This window comes from Miscanthus floridulus, chromosome 16 (genome assembly GCF_019320115.1).
Source record: "Miscanthus floridulus cultivar M001 chromosome 16, ASM1932011v1, whole genome shotgun sequence".
NCBI classification, from domain to species: domain Eukaryota; kingdom Viridiplantae; phylum Streptophyta; class Magnoliopsida; order Poales; family Poaceae; genus Miscanthus; species Miscanthus floridulus.
This window is the reverse complement of record NC_089595.1, coordinates 12,280,693-12,308,559: the sequence shown is the minus strand read 5'-3', so window position 1 is coordinate 12,308,559 and position 27,867 is coordinate 12,280,693. Positions and strand designations below refer to the sequence as shown.

Below are 27,867 nucleotides of genomic sequence, written 5' to 3'. Positions count from 1 at the left end.
CTACTGTATCCCGTAGTGGGCACCCAAAACTGCTGCCAGCACAGACAATGCTCCTGCCACCACACCCCAGGCAGGGAACTGGTTGCCGCCGGTGTTGGCAACAACGGTGACGTCGACGTTCGGCTGGTCCCCCGGCGGTGGTGGCTGCGAATTCGGGCCAGACGACTTGGCACCACTGCGGTCAACAAAATCGCAAAAACAAAAAGGTTAGTTATTAACTACACAGCACAAAAAGGTCATATAAGCTTAATGTTAACTTTTTTTTGTGAGATCGTTCTACGTCTCTAATAATCATGGATTACCGGGGTTAAATTTGTGGTAAGGTGATCACTTTTACTTACTCTTAATAATGAAACACATTCGCAAAAAAAAAAGTCGAAGAACATTTTCCTTGTGCCCTTTTGAATTTGTGGTCACCGTATAAAGCCAGCTACGAGCTAAGAGTGACGGGATTTGCTAAATTTCAGGTGCCAAAATTTTAGTTTTTTTTAGGCGACGGTTATTGCATATTAGTTTTAGTTCGTTGTAATTTCTGTAGACACACAACCACAAACCTGATAAAATTTGATGTGTTGGAATAAAGATAATTTAACAATTTACAATTATTTCTATAGTCGGACATGGACACGAATTTGATATGCTATGACACAAAGATAAATAACAAATCACAAAAGTGACAATTTACTTGTACTAATTGGTAGTGCAAGAGTATTGTCTGAAATCATCTAAAAATTGAAGCACCTGAAATATAGGAGAAGTGATTTTTTTAATTATTACTAGTAATCAAGGCTTCTTCAATGGCCGCTTGTATTGCATGTGGAGCTCATGAATCCTCACCGGAGTCGCTTTCTTGACTACTATACACGTATACTCTCCCATACTGGTAATTCAAGTCGTTTTGGACAATAATATGGTCTCCAAAGCATAACTTTGACATCTTATTTTCGTAAAAATATTTATTGAAAAGTGATATATGTATATTTTTATGAAATTACTTTTCAAGACAAGCCTATTTATATGATTTTCACATTTCTAAACTTAACAACTTAAAAGTTATTCATGATTTATATTCTCAATGTTTGACTCAAGTCTTGCAACTTGAATCACTACGGGAATCAGTGGCTTTGCCGAGTGCCAGGGGCACTCGGCAAAGCCCAATTTGCACTCAGCAAAGGCTTTGCCGAGTGCTACACTCGGCAAAGAACACTCGGCAAAAAACCCGTCGGCAAAGGCGTCTTTGTCGAGTGTCTTTTGTCGGGCACTCGGCAAAGCCTTTGCCGAGTGCCCGACACTCGGCAAAGTTGAAACCGAAAAAAACCCGAAAAAAATGGGAATTTTTACCCAAAAAAATGGATTTTTTTTATCGATGCAGGGCCCTACCGGCCAGCGCCCACCCATCTCCGACATTTTTCGCGTGAATTTCATGGCTACGCGGCCAACGCGATTCGAACCCGAGACCTCCCGCTGTGCACATACCTCCTCTACCACTACACTACACTCTCACTTGTGTCTGGATTCCGTTTTAGTTCTCAATATATTATACTAAACCGAGTGTAAATTGCATGTTTGAGACCCTAAACGAATTCAAATAAAAAAGTTGTAAACTACAAAGTTTCATAACTTTTTGAGATCTACACTTTTAGTTTAGGAAGTTTTTCCATCCGAGGTCGTTTACAAAATTTAAATTTTAAAATTTTGAAATTCAAACACAGTTTTGCATGACAAGATGTTTTCAAATAAAAAAGTTGTCAACTACAATGTTTCATAACTTTTCGAGATTTACAGAGTTTATTTTGGTTGTTTTTTCATCCGAGGTCGTTTGAAAAATTCGAATTTTAAAATTTTGAAATTCAAACGCAGTTTTGCATGACAAGATGTTTTCAAATCAAAAAGTTGCCAACTACAATGTTTCATAACTTTTCGATATTTACAGAGTTTATTTTGGTTGTTTTTTCATCCGAGGTCGTTTGAAAAGTTCGAATTTTAAATTTTTAAAATTCAAACACAATTTTGCATGACAAGATGATTTCAAATCAAAAAGTTGTCAATTACAAAGTTTCATAACTTTTTGAGATCTACAAAGTTTATTTTGGTTGTTTGATCATCTGTTCATCCGACATGGTCGTTCTAACATTGTTTACAAATCTTATATATCTCTCTTGTAGTTTCATAAACTACAAGAGAGATATGTTAGATTTGTGAATAAATTTATTTTCACTTTGTCATATGAAGAAAAAACCAAAATAAACATTGTACATCTTGATAAGTTATACAACTTTGTAGTTGAAAACTTTTTCATTTGAATTAATTTACTGCTTCAAAATATGCTTTGAAATTTTCTTTGCCGGGTGTAAAAAAAAATAACACTCGGCAAAGAAGCTCTTTGCCGAGTGTCAAAAAAAAACACTCGGCAAAGAGCCTCTTTTCCGAGTATTAAAAAAAACACTCGGCAAAGAGCCTCTTTGACGAGTGTCAAAAAAAACACTCGACAAAGACGTCTTTGCCGAGTGCCCGAGAAACAACACTCGGCAAACCACCTGGCACTCGGCAAAGAGCCGGTCTCTAGTAGTGAATTAGCAATATAGAGGGAGTATATGTTTAGTCACGCGAGGTTTATACCGCTGACTAAAATGACAATTGATAACAGTCATAAAAAACAAGCTTTCCTAATGGCCCCGTTCGCTTGGAGAAATTTGGAGGAATCTGAAGAAATTTGTGAGATGAAATCAGTTATAAACAGTGAATATGTGGAGCCACTGCCCACCTTTTGGTCAATTCGCTTTCTTCACCCTGTTCGCTGGTTGGTTTCAATCAGCCCAAACCAGCCAACCAACAGTGTTTTCCTCTCACATAAAACCAGCACCGGCCAGCCCAAACCAGCCCAAAAACCAACCAGCGAACAGGCCGCTTGACTATATATACGTTTAGTCAGCGTAGTGCATACCTGGTCGTGCTGGCACAGAAGGTGATGGCATACGTGGTATCGCCGCCGACGCCGCACGTGAAGATGGAGCCGGCGCCGTCGTACGCGTAGCTGAACGCCAGCGGGCACGCCTTCTTGAACACCTCTGAGTACGCCGACGGCTTGCAGGTGTTGGGGTTCCCGTACTCGCCGGTGCAGCAGTACTCCGCCGACGCGAACGCCTGGCACGCGGTCTTGCACGCGACGGCGCCGGTGCCCGACATGACGCGCAGCTCGGCCGGGCACTCGCCGTTCAGATCCACCCGCCAGGGGCTGCGCCATTCGGCACCACCAGCATAGGCAAGTTGAACCCGTCGACGAGGCTGACGTCATAGAAGTCTATCCCGCCGCTCCCGTCGAGCGTGAACTCCGCGAGCGTCACCGGTGGCGCGGCGTTGCCACCGAGTTGGCGGACGCGCTCGCGGTTAACAGTCGCTTTTCTCTTGGTATTTCAGATTAACAACAATACAAAGGCTTCTTCTTTCTTTATCTACCATACTGATTTACCAACTTTTTCTTTACTACATCCACGCGAAAAAAACACCCCCCGCTGAGAAGTCCCCCGTCCATCCACCCACAAAATTATACCCAGAAAAACTACATCATTAAAATGGATATTTGTCTCAAGTTCTGGGTTTCAGAAAGCCTGTCTTTAGCCGGTGTAATGTTCTTTTCACTCTCTGTATTGTGTGGCTGTATGCTTACGTTCTTACCATAAGTGGTGCTTACAAGAATTCTCCACAAAAGAGAGAGAAAGACACAGCTGCGCATTGCCGTGTTGATCGTTCGGGCCTTATTTCAGGAGCGCCTTGATAAGATCTCAGGACGAATATAATCTCAGTTTAAATTACTATATTGGTGACACCTCGTGAAGGGTTATGAAACAACTGTTGGTGTTCCCGATACAATGTTTAAATTAGGGTAAAGTACACTTTACAACCCTCAACTCGTGCCGAAGATCGATTTTCAACCTTCAACTACGAAACCGGTTAAGAAACACCCTCCAACTATCAAAACCGGACAAATTTGGTCCTCGGTTGGTTTCAAAAGCGGTTTTCTATTTTCAGGAGGCGCCGAAATTTTATATTATTTTTTTGAGCATCTTAACGTCCTCAAATGAAAAAACTCAAAACTACAAAGTTGTAGATCTCATTGAGAGCTACAACTTTGGTATAAAAAGTATTTTCATTTAACTCCATACAAATAATATATTAGTGTTCTAATGCGGCGAGCGCCAGTAGACGATTATTATGGTGCTGAAATTTTATATTATATTTTCGAGTATCTTGCTGTCCTCAAATTAAAAAAATTTAAACTATAAAGTTGTAGATTTCATCGAGGTCTACAATTTACATATAAAAATTATCTTCATCCGACATCGTATTGAAGGATTTTCTATTTTTTAAAATTTGAGTCTCGTCAAGCCACAGTATACTTTACCCTTTAAATTACGCTGCTTGCTTTGCTGCCTTGATTCCTTTCGCTTTCCTGTACGTACCTGCACTTCTGCCGGCCGGCCGGCCCTCGTGCTTTCGGGAACACCGTTGCATCTACTTTGACCGAGTCAACCCCAGCCTCTATGCTGGACCAGATGGACAAACTGCACTGCATGCTGCGGTTTGTGCTAGAAATGGTACGAGAACATGATCATGAATTCTTTCCTACACATTCGCTACATGCCATTTCAGTTTTATATGTACTTTATTTTATATCTTTGATATTTTGTGCTAACATCATATACAAAAATAGATCGAGGTAGTACAAGATTGGCGTGGTATTTTCTTAGAAAAAGAAAATGCATCTGTAGACTTGGTAGTGTTTGGTAACAAGGGCATGTTTGGTAGACCTCTTTTTGTTCCTGATTCTCTGTGTGATTATGTGGCTAAAAGTGGTTCTCTAGAATAAACTATACGTAAGAAGTGGATTCTGCGCGGTAGGTAATCAGGAGAAGTTAGTTTTTTTTTCTAGCTCCCAGCCCTATATATATTATTTGAGAGAATCAGCATAGAATCATTTGTCTATAGTATACTGTTTGTCAAAGCTTTTCCTGGATTCAACTCTAAGAGCTCTACCAAACAGGCCTCAAATGTTAAGTGTTCTCTTTTACTGTAGTGGAGTCCCTGCAACGCTGGGAGCCAACGCTTGCGCAAAAGGCTGACAGCTCTGGAAGAACTGCCCTTCACTATGCAGCGTCATCTGGGAAGACCGGAGTGGTCAAACTTTTACTGGTCAACAGCTTGCTTGCTTATATTCCAGATGATGAGGGTCTGTATCCGGTGCACTATGCTGCTATAGCCGGCAACTCTGAAGTTATCCACGAGATCATGGAGATATGCCCGAGCTGCGATGAGTTGGTTGACAAGAAACATAGAAGTATTTTGCATTGCGCCGTCGAATCTGGGAGAACTAAGGTGGTGTGGTACATCTGCAGGAACCCAATGTTTGCGAGCATACTGAATGCGGGCGATGATGAAGGAAACACACCACTACATCTGGCCGTAAAGCATGGGAACGTATTCAGCTTCGGCCTTCTTATGATGGATCTTAGGGTGAATCTTGGCATTATTAACCATAAGGGATTAACACCATTAGATGTTGCCAACAATGGGTGTAACAATAAATATTCATTCTTAATGGTACGACCCTACATCATGCACTTTCAACTTTTCTTTTCTTTTTTCCTTTTTGGTCTCATAATATTATTTCCTTTTATGCAGTTCATTGATGCTTACATCCGCTTATCCTTACTCCTCTGTGAAGCTTATTCCAGTCCATTTGACTTGGAAGATGAGAAGGAATCCAGCAGACACTATGATATGTACCTGAGCATTTTATGTCTCTCAGTGCTTATTGCAGCCGGTTCATTCGCTGTTGGTTTCACTCCACCTGTCGACTATATCCCGATTTATGTTGAATCAAAATCAAATTGCTTATCAATTTTTCTGTCCACAATTGCGACATGCCTGCTTATTCTTGCTACACCCAGAAGAGATTGGACCCACAATTGCGACATGCCTGCTCTGTTTCACTGGTCTTATTAGGAGCAATTCTTTTTATGTTTCTGACATTGGACCCTCAAAATAGCTGGTGGGAATGCCTTCTCTTTTGCTTCATCTTCGTGGTGGAACTACTGGTCTTCATTGGTATGGTTGGTTTAGTGTTAACAATCCCAGCATGTTTCCGGATTTCAATGAGACTACGGACGAGCAAACATCCCTGGCGGGACATGCTTAGAGTACTAGCTTCAGCTATTCCCTGGCGGGACATGCTTAGAGTACTAGCTGCAGCTATTCCCTGGCGGGACATACCTAGAGTACTTATTCCTACTTCTGCGCTCCTTTCTTTTATCTCTCACGTGATATCTGTCGTTAAAAGAATCCAGCCTGGTAAACAAGAGTCCTGTAGCTGGCCTGGGTGTCATGATGCAATTTTCCTACACCCTACTTGAGGTTCTTGATAATCCCTGTATGTTCTGAAACTGGTAGTGTTGTATGACATTGCTTTTCTCAGCTAACGTTGTTCTGTGCATCAAGAGATTCTGTTCATGAGCTGTAATTCTATCTCGGCCGCCTTGCTCTTGTGCTGCCGGGCACTTGTAAAGGATTTAGTTTGATCTTTGTAACAGATTTTATTTTCCATGTACTACCAATGTTAATTGCTGGTTTAATGAATACAAGATTGTGTGCTTTTTTATAGCAACAAGATTGAGGCAAACTTTAATTGATGATCATTGCATACTGAATCTCAAGCAGTTTTTAACAGCGAAAGGTTTTTAAAAGGCATGATCGAAAATGACTTGGCATACCCAGCTTGGGGACGATGTTTATGTGTTGAGGGCCAATGTCTTTGACTCCATTTTCTGTGACTATTAGCTGGAAGGCTTTGTGTGGTAGTGTTACCATCTTGGCCGCTTATTTGTGTTTCCTTTTAGATGAACCTTGCAATTGCAGTTTGCTCCATATTTCAGTTATAGATTTGGTGCGAAAAAGGCATAATTTTACTTATTATTAGTTCAACTAGGTTCAACGCAATTGTTTGAATTCTTCCCGTGCAGATGCTTTTGATGCACAAAAACATCTGTAATGCTTTGTTGGACAGCTGAACCTTATCAACCTGTAAATGTTCCTATATATGATTTGAAGAACCACCAATGGTGTTCTGAAAGCTTTAGGAAGGTAGCGGTTGATTCCAAACTTGTCAGCTTGAAAAAGTTCCACATGGTTTGTGATTTGGAGGTCATGTCTTTGACTTTTGAATAATAGCGTAGAATTTTTCTCTCCCAACAAATTAGCCGTACAAATCAGCATAAGCGGCTTATAGACCAGCCGAACATAGCGGCTGATCTATAAGCCGCTTGTGCTGATTTGTACGACTGATCTCGGAGAGAAAAATACTATACCATAGCTGATAAGCTGGTTTATAATGGTAGCCGAACAGAGCAATTGTACAGCTGGTTGTTAATGAGCTTGGCCTCAGAGAGAAACTAGGTCCAATGGTCCTCGGAGATCAGGTACCGGCCGGTTGATTCTAACCATACCGGACGGGGCACGTTAGTGACGTGAACGTGGCGAACGGCACTGCCTGCCATGTGGTCCTATTGTTGGCTCAACGTGGGGTCATCATAGATGGACACGTGGTGGCATGCCATGGGACCTGCACGATCGATTTTTTTTTATTTTTCAGCTTTTTTTTAAATATTCACATACCCTGGTGGTTTGATTTTCGTTTATGGACCCTGACCTCGGCGCCATGGCTTTTAGCGCCGAGGAAACACGTCTCGGCGCCATGGCCAATGGCGCCGAGGTCTTGGCGAGGTGTCGGACGTGACGGTGACATGATGCCGACGTAGACAAGGTCTTGGCGCCATAGATCTACCCTATAGCTATTAGCGTTTGAAATGAAACCAGTATAATTGTAACGAGGAACATGCAACAACCACATTGCGGTTCAGCTGGTTAGGACGCGCGCGTCTTAGCCCAAGGGCCTGTGTTCTTATTTCTACATTTTTATAATAAATAGAACAAGAAAAATTATTTCGAGAAACATACAATGATCCCATTGTGGTCTAGTTGGTTTGAACGCACGATTCTTAGCCCACAGACCTGGGCTCGAACCCAAGCAGCAAATATTTTTTTGTTAAATTTTTTTTTATAAGCAATTACAACAATAAATATTATTCCTTTATTATTAGCGTCCTGAGTTTCACCGCACGCTGTATATTATTGTTCTATTGTTCCACCGTACACTGTATATTTAATTTGTTTTCCTCCCTATTTTACATGAAATAGAATTAACAAGAAGAATGGGCTTAATGTATTAACTAAGAGCTCCATATTATCATCATTTGCAACTAAGTTTGGTGAGGAACGGAGGAGGATCTCCCCTTTATAAAAAAAACACTACTACTGAGGTATATAAACTAATAAATAAATAAATACATCCATGATTATGATAATATAAGGAGGATTTGGATTTAGATAACATATAAATAAATGCACCTTGAGATATATCCTTCGTCCAAAACAAATTACAAATTAGTGAATAGTATTCTCTTATGTTAATAATAACAAAGTTTTGTGGAACCCAGGACGTTAGTAATAACTAAATAAGCAAAAAACATTATTAATAAATGCAGCAAACAAAATTTGCTTGCTGGATTTGAACATAGGTCTCATGTTAGAGCCAAGCATCCTAACCAACTAACTACAACTGAGATATAGCATGTTTCTCGAAATAAATTTTCTTGTTCTATTGCTTATAAAAATGTAGCAGAAAAAGATTCAACGATGGAGATCGAACCCAGGCCTACCCAGGCCTTTGAGCTAAGTCGCGCGCGTCCTAACCAGCTGAACCGCAATGACGTTGTTGCATGTTCATCGGAATAATTATATTTGTTTCATTTCAAACGCCAAGAGCTATAGGGTAATAGTTTGGCGCCAAGATCTACGGCGCCGAGCTCGGCGCCAAGATCTATGGCACCGAGGCCTTGTCCACGTCAGCGCCAGGTCACCGCCACGTCCGACGTCTCGCCAAGACCTCGGCGCCATTGGCCATGGCACCGAGACATGTTTTCTCGGCGCCAAAAGCCATGGCGCCGAGGTTAGGGTCCATAAATGAAAATCAAACCACTAAGGGTCTATTTATGAATATTTTTCAAAAAAGGGCTGAAAAATAAAAAATTTGGCCTGCAGGAGCTGACAAGGCATCCGCATCAGGTCGTCAGCTAACGATGGGATGTGTATGGAGTCAGCTGGAGAAATGTGAATAGAGTGAAGGGTAAGACGGAAAATCCATGTTGTCCTCAATTTTTTTAACCTTAACCATGCCTCAAGTTTTCAAACAAGGAACAAGGAATGGTTTATGTTTGAACTTATCAGTCATGGTACAATATTTTTCTCTCACAATAAATTAGCTTTAACCAACTTAACAGCCGCATAAACCATCAGTCGAACAACACTAATATTTTCTATGAACATACACCAACCATGTCATCCATGAATAGGGTCCGTAAGATCCCATAGAGTATAAATGGGACGAGTCATGTGATATGATCTTATTCTATATTTATTACACTTATTTTTTTATTGTAGTATGGAAATACATTCACTGTCTTTGCATCGATTTTGATCCGCAATACTACCGGAGTAAAAGAAAGGACCTAAGGTAGAACACAGGTGAAACTTTATGATTTTTTATTAGTAACAAGTAAATACTTTTTGTGGACATAAGAAACTTGTGATATCGATGGGGGTATATAAACACCAATTAATCAAGAGAATCGACAAATCAATTGATCATGATCAAATTTGTAAGCCTATTTGGACATTGAGCATTCAAGCATAAGAATAAGATTCTTTACAATGAGTAGTTAGAGGCCCAACTTTAGAAAAGATAATTTGATAAAGCCCACCTTTTGGAGCCACTGCCCACCTTTTGGTCGGACTGACGACTTGGCACCACTGCGGTCAACAAAATCGCAAAAACAAAAGGTTAGTTATTAAGTCAGCCCACCTTTTGGTCAAGTCGTTTTCTTTTATAAATTGACATAGTAATTATAGTAACTCAAAGTAAATTGACATAGTAATTATTATAACTCAAAGTGGCTATAGAATAAGTTATTTTGTAGCTAGCTACGTGATAGTAGTTATTATCATAACTATTCAGTACCCAACACCCAGCTGCACCCCGTCCGCTCCGACTCCCAGGCCTGGCCCAGTTTTTTTTCCTTACCGAGGCCCAAGCACCATCACATCTCGTCAGCTCCGTACCACCCACGATGGCACGATCTTTTCGGTTCCTCAGACTCGTCCGCTGGCCTGCTCCGTACCACCCGCCGCCGGCGCCGCTCGTCAACCCTCCCCCGCTGGCAACGCCCCTTAGGCCTCAACCCAGTCCCTACCAGCGCCGCTCCTCAACCGATCCCTGCCGGCGCTGACCTACTTCGCACCATCCAAGGTGCGCGATTCTCTCCCTCCCAGGCGGCAGTGGTGGTGCGTGTGGCTCTTCCTCCAAGCCGGCAGTGCGTGTGGCTCTTCCTCCAAGCCGGCGGTGCGCGCGCGGCCCTCTATCTATGGGCGGTGGCGCGCGGGCCTCGCCCCCTCCCTGCAGCGGTGCGTGGGCCCTACCGCCCTTTCCGACGCCGTTACCCGCCTTGCCGCACCTCGATCTGGGAGGCAGGATGCCGAGTTAGCTGAGAAGCAACGCAATCCGGCTGTGGGACAGCAGCATGTTCATCAGGTATCCAAATCGAGGTATGGTACGAGTCCTGCTCCTCTCTATCCTCTACGAGACCCATGAGGTCCACCGTAATTTCAGGTCCGGATTTCCATATATAAAACTCTGAAGTCTCTGGCTCACAACATTAACCGTTTGCTTCCGAAGTAGCACTTGTTGAACTTAGGCCCGTCTTGTCCGCCTTGATACACAGAACTTGCACTGTGGTTTACAGATAGTTGTACAATTTAATTTTTGCATTGTCCGACCCACTTTCCCCTTTCTAGGTTTCGACGGAGCAACCAGCGACCTCGTGGATCCACAACTGCGGCCGGAGCAGGCGCCGTCTCGTGTCATACGAGCAACCTAGCAACCAGGTGCCCTGCAACCATGCTGTCAACAACTGTCCTAGGGCGTTCCGGGTGCTATGGAGGGCAGAGTCGCTTGCGGAGGCGGGGAGCTCGGATTGGGAATGCAGGCTGACGTCCACGGGAGATCGGGTGCACAATCTAGAAAGATCCAAATTGGCCCCTTTATTGCACAGTCAGGACTTGCATTTGTATATATTCCAGTTCTAAGGGTAGTGATTATTTTGCAACTATTCCCGTATAGAACTAGATGGATTATTATGCAGTAGTTTAATAAATTAATAGGCTGTGTATGTGCAGATGGTCTTAACTATTAATCGAGGAGGCGGAGAGAAGTATCAATGCCTCCACCATCCGTGGAACACGCTTGTTATTTTCAGTCTTTGATACATGCACCTTCTTTCTTGTAGGCAGTATATTCATTTCTTCTCAAGTTTGAAAATTGTTAATTGGATCATAGTTAATCAGCTCAAGATAGTGTGTGGGAATATTCCATCAGGCAAAGGAGCATGGTTGGTTAGTTTTTGGAAGAGATTTATGACAGTTTGATTTGTAGGTAGTTGGGGAGGATTCTTCTTGCAGGTACAAGCCAGATGTAATTAAAGGAATATGGACTCAGTAAGGCCAGAAGTGATGGATTATTATTCTGGTAACTACTGTATTTTTTATATGTAGCATTCCTAGTTGAAAATGACTTGCTAATGCTTGGTAGCTGAACCATATAGTTGTCCTGCATTTAACAACCATCAATGGCACTTTCGATTGCACATGTATAAAGGATCAACATTTTGCCATATGCGTCCATGTGAATATGTTTGAAGTTCTCCTTTGCCTGGCAATAACGAATTGGATATCAAACCTTGATCTTTGCTCCCTCTGATTCCAACTGCGAGTTGTAGGATCTCTGTTGGTCAAATATTCTATTTAATTAATCATCAATATGCCAACGACTGGGTGGATTGAGGACATAGAATTATTACTTCTGCATTATTCATTGAAAAACACATTTACAATGAGGGAGGGTTGTGTGGCCGGTTGGTCACAGGATGCAGGCTAGAGTACTGCTCTTTGAGGTTGTGAGTTCAATTCCTGTAGGTAGCAACATTTAAGCCTTCTTGAAAGGGCAGGACTCTCTCTCTCCAGTCCCATTTTTAAAAAAAATAGTTACATTACAACATATGTATTTTTATTTGAGGTTACATATTCTTAGAAATCAAAAGTCTAAATGTCACATTTTAGACTGTGGTGTTGATGCAGGTGTCAGCAGATGAAAGAGCGGACTCGCGAGGTGGATGGCGGAAAGGAGATGCGAGCCGGTGACTGCTATCATGGTTACCTCGTGCAACAGCTCTGTGGCCTATGCAAGGTGAGGTCGCCCCACATTATGGTCTGTCGTTTTCTATTTCCTTTTTCCTTTTGAGCCGATGAGTTCACACATGTTGGGTCGATCAAATTGGGCATATCCATCGCTCCTTCTCATTTGGTGATACTAGTTGTCTGTTCTTGATTATTATTGCCTTTCTTCTCTGGTTTCATTAGTCATTACAACCATATATATTTTGTACAATGATATTTAGCTGATATACATAATTATTTTAAACCTAAAATTAAATTCAGAAGTCATTAGGAGCTTTTTTTGTGTAGCCAAGATGTTCTCGAGCAGAGGCTCCTCCGCTTCCTGTGAGTGGCGGCTCCTTCCCTTTTCCTCCAGCAATGGCTGATGTTGCTCCCCTTATCTAGAGAAGCAGCATCGGATTCTCCCCAACTCCTTACAGCGGCTACCGCTCCCCATCTTCCCGAGAGTTGGCAATGGCCACACAACCGTTGGATGGCACCGGCAATCCAAATCTTGTCTGCAATAGCTTTTCCTCCACAATGTGCCGGATTTCTTCATATTAACTTCACAAATGATCTTTGTCGAGTCAGGTAGCATGCTACCCTCCTTTTATTCGACTCTCCTGTTATGTTTGTTGATCACCAACATTGGTGGCGACTGTTTGTGGTCATCGATTGTTTGGCGATGCTGATGCATGCTCCGTGTTTGTGTGGATGTTACTATATTGAGTTCTCTCACATGGTTAGTCCAAGAGTGAGTTTTTTTACATTGGCAGATTGCTTCTAATATTAAATTGCCAGTTTAGAAAACAAAATGCACAAGTTGTCATTAATCCATTTAGATAGTAATTAGGATTTGTCCAAATGATAGCATATCCACTTTCAGTATGTGATTTCATCTTATATAGTCATCTCTTAGTTGCGTATCTCTCCCATTATTCTCAATTTTCATTTGACATGCCATGTCCTGAAATTGTGGACAAATACATTTGTAATAATGCATCACAATTATCTTTGTTCTGATAGTTTGTGAGGCTACAATGTTGCGCCACTGGAGTTTTGGCTTGTAAGCTGGCATCCCCCCCCCAACACAAGGTTTAAGCTCACATTTGCTTTCAATATAAGCACAACATTTCCAAAACATGAAATAGTTCCTGATTCGATCTTTAATTCAATTTTGTTATTTAAAATCAGTGTAGTTTGTTTCATATTAGTCTCATGTCCTGACCTCGAGAAATGGCAACTGTGAGCATGCGATTGCGATATTCATGTATGCAAAACATTCTCCATGCTCCTCTCAAGCTCATGTAGTTTTACTGATTATACAGGGGAACTTTTTTTTTCTTTTCTTAGCTATCCATTTAAGTTGACAGTCTCAAGAATGTTAGTCCTGATTCAGTTCAGATCTCACTAGATAGGAACAGAAGTTGATATTGTATTTTTGTAACTCCTTGTCATTTTTCTTAGATTATATTATATACCATATTGCTTTGATGCTTCTGTTTGTGAGTACAGGTTTTAACCAAATCTGCTGTCAGCTAGCTTTTTTTCCCAATGGCTTGTTTGATCATGCAATCCACAGCTGATAATACAATGCATATATCATGCCCTGCATGTGGTGCAAAATAGTTATATGCCTCAATTCCAATTCAGCTTCCTTGCATCATTAATCTGGAGTGTTTGCACAGTTATTTTTTAAAACCCTAAAGCCATTATTTGTGACAAGGAAACTATATGATAGACTCCAAAAAATGTAAGTTTTTCTGTGCACGCATCGGTGCTAGCTGTCACCATTTACACAGTATGATAAACTGCCTTTTTTCTTGAGTCACATTGAACATACCAATATTTTGAATATATATAGTATTTTACATGTACATTTGACATTATTTGCCACCAGGAACCTAATTTTACCAAGTAGCAACCATGGCATAACAACTGTGTCTTACAATTTGTGCAGGTTTGAGAAAGACATCACATAAGTATAATTTGTGCAGGGTGAAAATTGTGTGTTACAGTAGCTTGTAAATTATACTTTTAGGGCCCAAAGTTTTTTTTTGCTGGTAGCATCTGTCCATTTTCCATACATCTGCTTATTTGCAATTGGCTTTTGTTTGGTAGCTGCCTATACTAAGCATTTGGTCTATTTCATAGACTACAACAAACACTCCAACATGTTCTGTGCGAGTTATATGGATCCATCAAGTGAGCACCCCTCCATGCAGGTTGATTAGTCATTCTGTAGCCCTCTCGTCTAAGGTACATTATTTTCATTTAGTATAAAGAAAGTACTTTTTAGTTTCAGTTTATTTTGACGAACATATATGCTGTAAGCTAGCCTTACCTCTCGCAGGTCACTCATACAAATTTGGTGAGAAAATAGGCAGCCGAACGTAGGTTGCCATACATAGGCTTAATTGATTTATGATGTAGTTCACAATTATTTTCCTTCTCTTGGTTAATTGAAAACATGTTAATTTTATTTTTCCGAAAAGAGTATATAGTGGCCATCAGCATGCATTTCATCTGGATGAATATCACAGCAACACATGTGAGCTTGGCCTTTTTGCAAACTTAATATTCAGTACCACCACACCGCCTGGTTTAATGAGAGAAACATGTTGTTTAATGATGTGTGTACTGTTTTATGAAAAAAAACATTTGGGGTTTTATTTCTGTTTCAGAAGTGATCAAATGATTGTTGTTAAGAACTAATCTCTTATGCACTGAGCTAGATTGTCGTGCCTAAATGCACCACCTATCACAAGGGACCCGTCAATGTGTTCACCCACCCCTTGCTTTTTTTTAATGCTTGCTCCACAGGCAGCATCTTGCCATGAGTGCAGGTTCATTTGCTTGGTGCGATCTAAATAGTGCTAAATTGTGTTTGCTTGTGTGCTGATCTTACAAATTTCATCAGGCTAATTAGAATGTGTGTTCATTTTTGCAACAAAAGATTTGTGGCTTGAAATGTGATTTATACAGTTCAACTATACTCAGGTTGTACTGCACACCTTAGCCTGACATATGAATGATTGATTGCCTTTGTCTTCAGCTTTGAGCTGAACTCAGTTACCTGGCTAGCTTGGAGCCAAGCAACGACTTGCACATCTGTAGAAGTAGCAGCTTGATTCAGCTTCACTTGCCAGAACTCATTCTGATATCGATTATTCATTAACTCATCGTATCATCAGATTTAGATGCTTTCTATTTATATTTTCTACACATAGCATTTGTTGATGATTTCTTTCTCATCTGTTCACATGCAGCAGGGTCAAGAATTGGTGAATCGATGGGCCTTGGGCAGCGACAGGAAGCTGAAGAGCTGGAACTTCAGCGCTGCATTTTTGCAGCCAACAAATGAGAGCGACGGGCGTTGGCGTTGGCGTCGGCATTAGTGTCACGCTGCCGGATGCTACTGCTACCGAGAGAGCGCAAAATGTATCTGTGGGATGCTACTGCACCCAAGCTGGCCATGGAGCTCTAGGATGGACGTTGGATCAGTTGGGATTTGGCTAGCACCTGTCATGCTCCACCAGGAGGTCGAAGTGTTTGCTTTAGTGCAGATTCTTGTATTAGTTTCATATATGATGTTATGTAGTGATCACAAATGTCTATTTAAAGTTGTAAATTTGAGCTTTTCAGTTTATCAAGGTAGGAAAAGATGAGTTTTTTACAATTACGGATGCCATTATTTATGACAAATGAAAACAAATTCTACCGAATGAAAAGTCGTTTTTCAATATCAAATATTTGACGCACAATTTGCTTTGTTAAGTCATTTCCTAATGCCTGGTGAACGAAGAATAAAAAAATCCAAAATAAGTTATTTTGTAGCCACCTCTATTTACGATAATTTTATATACTAATTTACGATAATATCAATACATATTTACGATAGTTGGGTTACTATAACACCTAGGAATATTCACCATAACGTTATAGTAAACCACTTAGTAAGGAGTTAGTATAATTTCGTAAATTAATATAGTAATTATCGTAACTCAAAGTGGCTACAGAATAAATTATTTTTTTATCCAGCTACAGTGACGATGGAGTCGGCGCCGTCGTCGAACGCGCAGCTGAACGCCAGCGGGCACGCCTTCTTGAAGAGCTGCTTGCAAGGTGTTGCTGAAACGCAATACCTTGCGTATGAGCGCCCGCGGAGCTTATCGGCGACCTCTGGTTGGTGGCTTTTTCTCATGGGTCCCGCGCTGCATGTCGACTTTTCCGCACTTGAGCACCCCGTGCATGCAAGACTCACGGCTCCGCTCCCTCGGCTCCGTTTCGTCTGGCTCCCCAGACTCGACTCGGCTCGCACTGTTCCTCTCTGTCTCTCCGTGAGTTCCTCTCCGGCGCTGCTCCCACGCTGCTCCTCTCTCTCTGACGCTGCTCCTCTCCGGCGCTGCTCCGGCACTGCTGCTGCGTGTGCTCCTCTCCCTTGGTGTTTTGAACTCCTTGTGTTACCCTGATGCTCACCGTCCACAGGCCACTGAGCTCTCAAAGCAGTGCTTGGTGCTTTTCCCCCAAACCCTAGATCCCCAAACCTTGTTCTTCGTGCTTATATATCCTTCTTCTTGCAGCTCTACACAACGGAGACCGTACCACCTCCGTGCGCAGCCATTTCCTGGCGACAACCATGGCAGGCGCTCCGCCCCAACGCCGGCAGTAGAAGCAAGCTCGATCGATGGAGCAAACATGCTTATCCGCTCTCACCCAGGTACTAGTGGTTTGCTTCTTCCTCTCCGGCTAGAATCGAAAAGCAATCGTATTTTAAGTCCTTATTCTCATCTGTTCCTTTTCATTGGATTTCTAGATCTAGATTTGTCAAGTTTTGGTGCCGGTACTTTTCACACTATAGTATCAAGTTCTTGCCTGAAATGTGGACCTCAATGGCTCGAACTCCTCAAGAGTTTGCTTCTTTGTACCTAACATATACCCCATATGCCCAGTCCCGTCTCCTTATTTGTAGCCCATATGCCCAGCCTCAACTCAATTAGTAAGATTCATGTGATTGATCCGTTTTCACCCCCATGTACTGCTTGTAAACTCAGTTGGAGATTCCTTTGCCTTCATGCCATGTACCCATGTTTAAGAATAAGAAAAGACCATCTATTCCACTTGCTTGTAAACTCGCGAAGTTGAAGTACCTGATGAAAACCATATTCTCTCAGTGTGCTTGCTTTTTTTGTAACATGTGTGCAGTTCTTGACAACAAACATGAGGCCTTTGGGTTACATTGTTGTGTTACATCGTTGAACACAAATAAAAGAGACATGTTCCAGGATATCTTATACGCACTAGCAAATTAAGTCAGGGATTGATTCATACTTTTTATGTGATTTACCCTCCTATTTTTTTTGAACCAAATTAAGCCTAGGATTGATTACTTGTACTATGAAGCTATGTCCTGCACGGCTTGGTTCAGTAGCTGTTAGTGGTATTTGCATGTGTATTTGGTCTTGCTATTTTGAATATGGAGGTTGAATTGACTGCTACATTTAACTTTCTGTATTTGGTCTCGCTATTTGCAAACTGAATTGACAGCTACCTTCAACTTGTCTGTATTTGGTCTAGCTAATTGCAGACATGCATGTTCAAGAAAGTATTTGATCCAATTTAATTTAATTTCAGAGCAGAAACTATGAACAATTTATTCTGGTGTAGTTCTGTTAGATGAAGCTGAGAGTATAAAGAAAGCTATAAACTAGAAGTATGATATCCAGACATCTAATAGACTAATACTAGGTAGCAGATAACTCTGGGTTAGTATTAGTATTAATATTTCATTCATAACTCTGGTTTATGCCTCAAAAAGTCATGTAGCAGATAATGAAGATAATTTTCCTGCTACAACCAGCTTTTGTAGAAAGTTGGTGATATAATCTTCTTATCTTAAAAGCAATCATGATTGTTAGGCTTATCTCTGTCAAAGGTAGCAAGGGGTAGGATGTTATGCAAGTCCAGTCTGTAGCATTAAAAATTCACTACTGTGATGCACTAATTTTCATTATTTATTAACATTTTTCTCATTATTTGGCCTTTCAGTTCTGTTAGTCAATTTTTTTAATAAATACTTCTGTAGAGGATCAAGGCTCTTTTTTCTACATTGCAGCATATCTTGTCTTCTTTGGAAGCCTTGCATGTCCAGTGATCTGCACAAGTATTTTAGAGCTTAAGGGTGATGCACAAGTATTTTAGAGCTTAAGGGTGATGCACAAGTATTTTAGAGCTTAAGGGTGATGGGGAGCTAAGGTTGCACTCATTATATTCACTGGTCCCTGAAGTTGAATGCGTTTCCTTTGGTCTGCCATTATTGCACTTGGATATGTTACCAGTCCACCCTATGTTATTCAGTTGTGTTCTTTTGTATGCATGCACATAACATACAGTGTAATGATAGCAATTCTGGAAATCAGGCTACATGTTTTTTAATATTTGTTTGTGTATGAGAATGTCAGATGAGCCTTTTAATTATTTGTGAGTAGTTATGTCACATGCTATGCTTAAAATTTTGATAACCGTTGTTTTACCAGATTTTTTTTGCTTGGGCATGCTTCAGATTTTGTAATTGAACTGCTCAAGAAATTTATCACATTAAAACTAGTGATTTGCTGATTTGTCGAATTAAGATTTGTACATGTTATATAGAGCTACAGCTTATCCGGTGTAAATGTTCCAAATTGTTTTCGGCTCATCTTTATTTTTATTGCTCAATCCGTACACTACTTGGCTACTTATCTGGTTCTCAATTAATTTGTTTTCTGACCAGCAGACTTTTTTCGTTGCATCAAAGTTACTCCCTCAAAAATGCAGGAGAGCCTGTGCTTCTTTTTCATTAAGAAGAAAAGGGGTGAGAACGCTTACAAACACACCAACGCATCAAAGTTACTTAATACTACCTGATGTACCTATTATGTTTGACATAATGAAAAGTTTGAAGGTGTGCTCATTTAAGTACAGAAAATGTCATGTAAATTTGAGTTCAAAAAGTTCTATCTCCCAACGTTGCAGGTGGTTGGAGTGTAATTAGATTTATAGATTGTAAAAGAAACCATTGTATATATGTGTTTTTTACCTTTTAGAGAAGTGGTACACTAACGTACCTAAGATGTACTCTATCCGTTCTAAATTAAAAGACGTTTTGGTTTTCTAGATTCATAACTTTTGCTACGTATCTAGATATAAGTTATGTCTAGATACATAATAAAATCTATGTATCTAGAAATATCCAAACATCTCATAATTTGAGACGGAGGGAATACTTGTTATTGCGGAGCGAAGTTTTTTTTTCATAATATATTATTATTTGATATAATAACGATAGTTGTGAACATATACATACATAAATGTATACATACATATATACATACCTGGCTGTATTAAGTATATATCGATATATGCTCTGTTGGTGCTGGATGTTGGACGGTACTCCGTACGTACTACCTATGTCTACAAAAACGTATCTATGTCCGGTCCCGTTCGCTTGTCTGAAAAAAGAAGCCAAAACACTATAGTGCCTGGGTGTTGTGTGAGAAATATTGTAGCGGATAGAAGATGCACAGTGCTATGTGAGGAGGAGTAGCCGGCTGGTCTGACGGACCAGACTAGCGAAAGGAGCCTATAAAAGATGCAATTCTCGGATTTCGAGGAGTTAAATAAGTTGCACTTTGACTAAATTTATATAAAAAAGTATAAATATTTGTGATACAAAATAAGTATCATTAGATTAGTTATAAAATATATTTTTATAATAAATTAATTTAGAGACATAAATATTTATATTATTTACTGTGAATTTAGTCAAATTTAAGTTTGATTGATCGGCACGGATATTATAATTACATTCTTTTGTGAACGCCAGTGAGTATTAGTTATATATCTAAGGGAGTATTAGGTATATACCTGACTCGACAGAGAGCGGCAGGTGGAGCAAACACGCCAGAAGGCAGGCCAAGGCGTGCTCCCCTGTGTTCCACATGACTGAAAAGCTAACTGTGCAGGGACTATGGCCTATGGGCATGAACCGACACCACGTTTTGCACTACGGAGTACGGAGCATGTACTATGGACATCCTCCACAGCTCAACGTGAACTGTATAGAGACACGCTCCTGCATTGAACCTCCCATTGCAGAGATGAGATGGAAACCTCTCTCTGGAAAATCAATGGAAATCTCTTTTTTGGGCTACGGTTTAGTTTCTAAAAAGTTTTTCAAAAAGTGCTACAGTAGCTATCACATCGAATCTTGTGATACGTGTATGGAGCATTAAATGTAGACGAAAAAAACTAATTGCACAGTTTGATTGGAAATCGCGAGACGAACGTTTTGAGCCTAATTAGTTTATGATTAAACACTAATTGCCAAATAAAAACGAAAGTGCTATCGTAACCAAATTTCTAAATTTTACCCAACTAAGGCCTTGTTTAGATTGCCTCAAAGTTTCAAGTTTTTTCACTATCTCCATCACATCATTTTTTGGACGTATGCATGGAGCATTAAATGTAGGTAAAAAAAGTAACTAATTATACGGTTTGGTTGTAAATCACGAGACGAATCTTTTGAGCCTAATTAGTCCATGATCGGACAAAATTTATCAAATACAAACGAAACGTACTACAATATCTAAATTGTAAAAATTTACAATCTAAACAAGGTCTAAACACAGAGTAGTACTACAAGCACACACCACCAAAGCACGACCCCTGCAATTTGTGTCAGCTGTTGTCACATCGTGTTCCACACGTCCTGACTCCAACCACAGACCGGTACTCCCGTTTGAATTCAGTAGTATAGGCCTTAGTTCTATCTCAAATTTTCAAAAAGTGCTATATTACCTATCACATCGAATATTTGCGGTCTGTGTATGGAGCATTAAATGTAGATGAAAAAAAAACTAATTGCACAGTTTGGTGGGAAATTGCGAGACGAACGTTTTGAGCCTAATTAGTCCATGATTGAACACTAATTGCCAAATAAAAACGAAAGTGCTACAATAACTCTAAATTCCAACTTTCTAAAACTAAACGCGCGCATAATTGCTCTCTCTCTCAGCGAGTAGACAAAGATGGTGTGGGTCGTGTCGCGGATTACGGATGAATTCTGTAATTTATTTTTTTATTAATATTTAAATACCTTATACGATATCTCTGGATGACATCTTCTAAACTTTAGTCACGGGATCCGAACACCCTAAACCTTTGCTCATGATAGCAAGCACGAGATGCCCAAGAGCCTAAAAAAATATTTCCATCAAGCAAAGAATGTTAATCTTTTTGGTACAAAATGAATTAAGTCTACAGAATGAAGTATTCCATTGGTACAAAATTTATATACTATTTTCTCTAAACCAGTCAAAATGAAATTAGTCTAGAAAATAAAATATTCCATTGGTACAAAATAAAATATTCCATTAGTAGCTTGGTACAGCCGCCAAGCGCTGGATAAATTCATTAAGTGCCGTATCTTCAAGTATTTTATCAGTAGCTTGGAATAATCGGTATTATAACTTCGGTAGTTGCTACTACCTTCAAGTAGTTGCTAGTATCTTCAAGTATTTTGTCGGTAGCTTGGTACTGCCGGTACTATAACTGGTACTGCCGGTACTATAACTTCAGTAGTTACTGGTACCTTTAAGTAGTTGTCAGCATCTTCAAGTATTTGTCAGTATATTGTCAGTAGCTTGGTATAGCCGGTACTATAACTTCAGCTGTTGCTAGTACCTTTAAGTAGTTATCAGTATCTTCAAGTATTTTATCGGTATTGTGACTCTAGTTAGATGTAAGTATTTTTTTCAGTATCTTTCGTGACTCTAGTAGTTGTTAGTATTTTCATATTAGTTTGCAGCTTATATCATCATTATGAGACTGGTACTCCCGTTTGAATTCAGTATAATTGCTCTCTCTCTCTCTCTTGCGAGCAAACAAAGATGTTGTTCAACTAAGGGGTGTTTGGTTCCACCTCCTAAACTTTAGTCATTGTCCTATTAAATTTATCATATCATATATTTTTATACTAATCTATTTTAGAGGTACAAATGTTAATATTATTTTCTATAAATCTAGTTAAAATTGAGATTTGTTTGACTTCTCGAGGTGCGCAATGTGTACTTATCTTAGGACAGAGGTAGTACAATGAACTCATGGATGGTACTGATGTGATGTTCTAAAATACTACACCCACATACCACAGTACCAAAATAAATACATATCATGTACCAAACTTAAGTTTGTTCAAATCTACATAAAAAATACTAAGATTTATAATATCAAAAAGTTGTCATTAGATTAATCATATCGTATATTTTTATACTAATCCTATTTAGAGATACAAATGTTAATATTATTTTCTATAAATCTATCAAAACTTTGAGATTTGTTTGACTTCTCAAAGTGCGTGATGTGTGCTTATTTTGAAACAAAGGGAATATAATGAGGTCATAAATGGTACTGATGTGGATGTTCTAAAATACTACATCTGTCCCAAAATAAGTATCGCTATGGTTTTCATACCAATCATATTTTTTTAAGTTCAATTGAGTCTATAAAAAATATTAGCAATATTTATATCTCCAAATTAAATTTGTTACAAAAAATACTCCCTCATGCAATCCGATGTTGCTATCTGACCACTATATTTAACTTTTTTATTCTACTTGCAGCAGAAAAGTTTTATTTGTAGAATTGAGGCTGCAGCAGTGCCGCTACCACACTCTGAGCAGTAGTCAGAGAGTATGGCTACCACCGGTACTACTCTGTACAGCAGTAGCAGCAGACACCAGGCAGTACTACTCTGTAGAGCAGTAGCCAACAGAGGCAAAACATCTAAGGATCTTATGGATGGTACTAATGTAATATTTTAAAAAATGTGTGTATAAATACATCTGTTTCAAAATATTTATGACAAGATAATTAAATAAAAATAATATAATTAACTTGTGCTAAACATTATTTTAAAAACAACGGGAGTATATTTAATTAAAATACTTTGTATATATAAAGTATAAACATATGACAACAAAAGCTTTAGATGTTTGTTGTACTAATGTAATGTTCTAAAATACTTTGTATATATAAAGTACTAATGTAATGTTCTAAAATACTACTTTGATATATTTTCATATTACCACTGTTATTGCACGAAATAAAAGCTTTAGATCAAACACCTAAAATCTGACAAACCACATGTCATTTGAAAATTGACGAAACTAGTATGGTTGTAATGGCAGCTCCATTTTGGACCTGAAGAAAAAGAGTGGCTGTATTTGGGAAATTAGTTCTACAGGTCCAAAGGATAATTAATAGAACCGGATTCCTTTCTTATTCCTAATGACTCTCTGACTAATCCAGCCTATCTACAGAGAACACATACACTACATGCACAAACGATGGCATTTAATTTGATAATTTCATTTTTGCCTATCTACAGAGAGCACATATACTACATGAAGGTAATTATTTAGCAAAAATAAGCACAATGGAAGTTGTTTAGACCTAACACACACAAATAATATATTTGGTGGCGACTAAACCAATGATCACGCATTAAACAAGTACCATGCAAGGCATAATGGTGCTAACTTTTTGGCAAAGATTGTGGAGAACAGCAACCCTTTTGGCTAAAAGCCTTACATCATTTGGCATGTCAAACTTCCAGAAAATGTTCTTCAAATATAAAAGTGAACGGAAAGAAACACACAACATAAATCGTAAGTACCTTTGTCGGGTACCGTAGAACCGGGTACCCCGAGCAAATATCAAAAGGGTCACTTGAACCCCATCAAAAAGCAAGCTAGAAGCTAAGCCGTAGGCTCCTCACCGGCTACGTCCGAGCCTACCGGGATCTCCGCCCCGCGTCGAGCCTCGCACAGGAGGTCTCGGCGTCCCGACGCAATCTCCGCCCCGCGCGAGGCCTCTCACGGAAGGCCTCGGCAGGGAGTGCAATCTCCGCCTCGCGCGAGGCCTCTCGCGGAAGGCCTCGGCAAGGAGTCCGATCTCCGTCTCGCGCGAGGCCTCATTCTCCGTATCGCTCAAGGCCGGTTCGTTCATAGCCCGTCGCCCCCCGCCTCGGTCGACCCTCCCGACATCACGTCGTGTCCCATTAATACGCCAACCACTCCCGCAATCTCAGCCAGACGATGGCTCGACACCACAGAATGGCCGACGGGACCTAAGGTCGCATCAGCGCCATACCAGCTGGGACAGGGCATGGCGGAGATTACCGGCCACTGTGTCCCGACGCTGTGTCCACGATCAGCGCCCACACTACACTGTGCCCCCGCGATCCCAGCCTCAAAAACAACATTGCGCGGACAACTTGGCTCGGGTCATCACCGCCTCCAAGCCAGCGCACCGGATCAGCCGCCCTCTCGGGGCCTCGGCACTATGCACCAAGGTCTTGGCTATCTCAGGATTCGTGTCTGCCAAGGCCCCCCTCTACGGTGCAGCCTCGGCACCGACCGAGCCTCGGCCTCGCCCACAGTCGATCCACGGCGATCCGCACCCCGGCCGCCGCACCTGCTCCGAGGCAACCCAGGAGCTCCCATGACGCACAGGCACGGATGTGACCAGCACGTCGCCCAGCGCTCCAAGGACGGACCACTCCGACGACCGCGCCGCCACAGGAATAGGCTACAGGGCCCGGACACGCCGCCTCTGTTCCCACGACACCGTATAGTTAGCACATGTACCGTCCTTGTCCTCCCTTCAGGCTATAAAAGGAGAGGACTTGGGCCATTTTAAGGGGACAGACAGAGAAGAACCCACACACACACACACACTCATCCCAACCGCCTGAGAGCAACGTCTCAAGCAGCCCACACGACACCTTGCCGAGACCTGGGACTAGCTCCCTCTCTCACCCAGCTTGTAACCCCCTACTACAAGCACCTCGGTGCAAGGAATACAAGATCGATCTCTCAGACTGGACGTAGGGCACCGATTGCCTGAACCAGTATAAACCTTGTGTCTCTTTGCATCACCATCTGGAATTGGGAACACGCAGGATAAAATCACTAGTTGGTTGAGGACCCCCCGGTCTGAAACACCGATAGTTGGCGCGCCAGGTAGGGGCCTCTGCGTGTCAGTTTCGTCATCCCAGCAAGTTCCGAATGGCAGACCCCGTACGATCATTGCGTCTCGGCATGGTGGTTTGGTTCGGGAGCCTAGAGTTCATGTCTCTAGGGCATGAGTACGACATGGTACTCCTCACTCCTCGAGCCCCACCAACCGATGACGAAGTCACGCACCGGCAGCCCAGGCACAGGCGGCGCCCGGGCGGCCGCTCTCACCGCGCTCGCCAGGCACGACGCGAGCAAGACCACCCCGACGCTACGCGAATCCGGGGCGGCACGCCGCTCCCCACCGATATCCTACAACCAGCTGTTGGCACAGGGTCCCTGGCTGGGGACCTGTCTAGCCTAAGCTTGGACAAAGAAAAATCGCCGGTGGCACACGGCGATGCCCAGTCATCAAGCTCTGCTCCACCACTCCCTGAGGAGCCAATTCCGGCAGAGCAAAGTCTGGCGACGGCACCATCCCCATATCTCTTTGGGTTGAGAAATGCCACCGCCTCTTATGCTTACGCTTACGCTGCCGCTCACGAGGATCCCTCAGAACACCGCCAGCGCTTCGCTCTCAACCTAGGCACCCACGTCGACTCCTCGGAGGAGGACGAGGCATGGCCCGGAGTGGATTTCTCTAGACTCCATGACCCTGGGGCTATGTGCCAGTTCTTGACCGCAAGCGCGGGACCCACGGGGGAAAGCCACCAACCAGACGAGAGCAATAAGCTCCACGGGCGCTCATACGCATGGTTTTTTCAATCTGTGTGTGTTGGGGTTCCCGTACTCGCCGGTGCAGCAGTACTCCGCCGAACCGAACGCACGCGCTCTTGCACCCCACCACGGCGCCGGTGCCCGACATGACGCGCAGCTCGGCCGGGCAATCGCCGAGCAGATCCACCACGCACCCTGTCGTCGCGCACGTTGCCGCCAGGGGCTGCGCCATTCGGCACCACCAGCATAGGCAGGTTGAACCCGTCGACGAGGCTGACGTCATAGGGACGAAGCTACGAAAAAATTTAGGAGGGGCTAAACAACGGTAATTAGCAAGAAAAAAGGTTCAGCAAATCTCAGCTCCTCATACCTGTACATCTACAGCTGAAATTTTAAACGGTAGCTCTACGAGGCTTCGCTTGCTCGCGAGCGGTAGGGGGGCTGGAGCCCCTAGCCCCACCGCTGGCTCCGTGCCTGGTCATAGAAGTCCATCCCGCCGCTCCCGTCGAGCGTGAACTCCGCGAGCGTCACCGGTGGCGCGGCGTTGCCGCCTGCGCAGTCCTGCTTGCCCGAGCCGCAGTCGCCGGTGACGCACGTGAACCTACCACTGCTGTCAGTGGAGCTGCAGAGGGTACGGCCCCAGATGCGGCCCGACCACCCCGACGGCACCAGCACGATCTCCCACTGGCCGGCGCGAGCTCCAAGCCCGTGGTGTCCACCGCCGCCGACGAGCTGGGGGCCCCAGAAGAGATCCCCGGCCAGACCGTGTACACGCAGCTGTTGGTGATGTTGAACGGCTTGGAATCAACGCCTGGGTAGTGTTTAGATTGGGGTTAGGAATCAGTATTTGGTATTGTAGCATTTTTGTTTGTATTTGATAATTATTATCTAATCATGGCCTAATTAGGCTCAAAAGATTCGTCTCGTAATTTACAATCAAACTGTGTAATTAGTTATTTTTTTATCTACATTGAAAACTCCATACATGTGACCAAAGATTTGATATGATGGAGAGAGAGCGAAAAAATTTACAATCTAAATAGAGGACCAAACGCGACAATTAATTAATTAGCTCATGTGCAGTCTGCACGTCAGCAAAACAGAGGACATGCATGCATCGATAAGGGCAAGCTGCTTACCAGTAACGACCGAGGCGGAGGCGGCGACGACGACAAAGACTAGAGCAACCAATCGGCATGCCGCCGCCGACTCCATTTCTCAAGTTCTGAGACGAAACGACGGGAGCCGTTTGCCGATGTCCGGCGTTGCAGGCGAGGTCTGGTTGCAGGACACGAGGGGATCGGCATGGGTTCTGTTTATATATATATATAATAACCAAATGTCCAATTGTCCCAATGTTTTTGTATGTCATTTTTTTTCCGTTTGACTCCAGCTTTCCGCGACTATTCTATCTGTATATATATGGATGGACTTTGGACGTACTCCCTGATAATGATGGTTGGCCGAGTGTTTGGCCAGGTTTTTATTTTGAAGTTATGATTTGATTGGCCAAATGGGTGTTTGGACTCCAGTGGCGGATCTAGAATTCTGTTAAAGGGTATGCCAAGCCAAAATTTTTATATGCATCTCGGTAAAATCCATTGACCAACTCAGTAATAAATAATTATAAAGTTTGCAATTCAATTCGGTATATAAGCAATAAAATTTTAGTTGGTCAATTCGGTATATACACTGAATTTCGGTATATACACTG

At 42.0% G+C, this 27,867-nt stretch overlaps 1 pseudogene; it reads right to left on the bottom strand.

Moving 5' to 3' along the window:
- LOC136510280 (thaumatin-like protein 1b) lies at nucleotides 1-27,368 on the bottom strand (annotated as a pseudogene).
- Nucleotides 27,369-27,867: the final 499 nt, after the last annotated feature.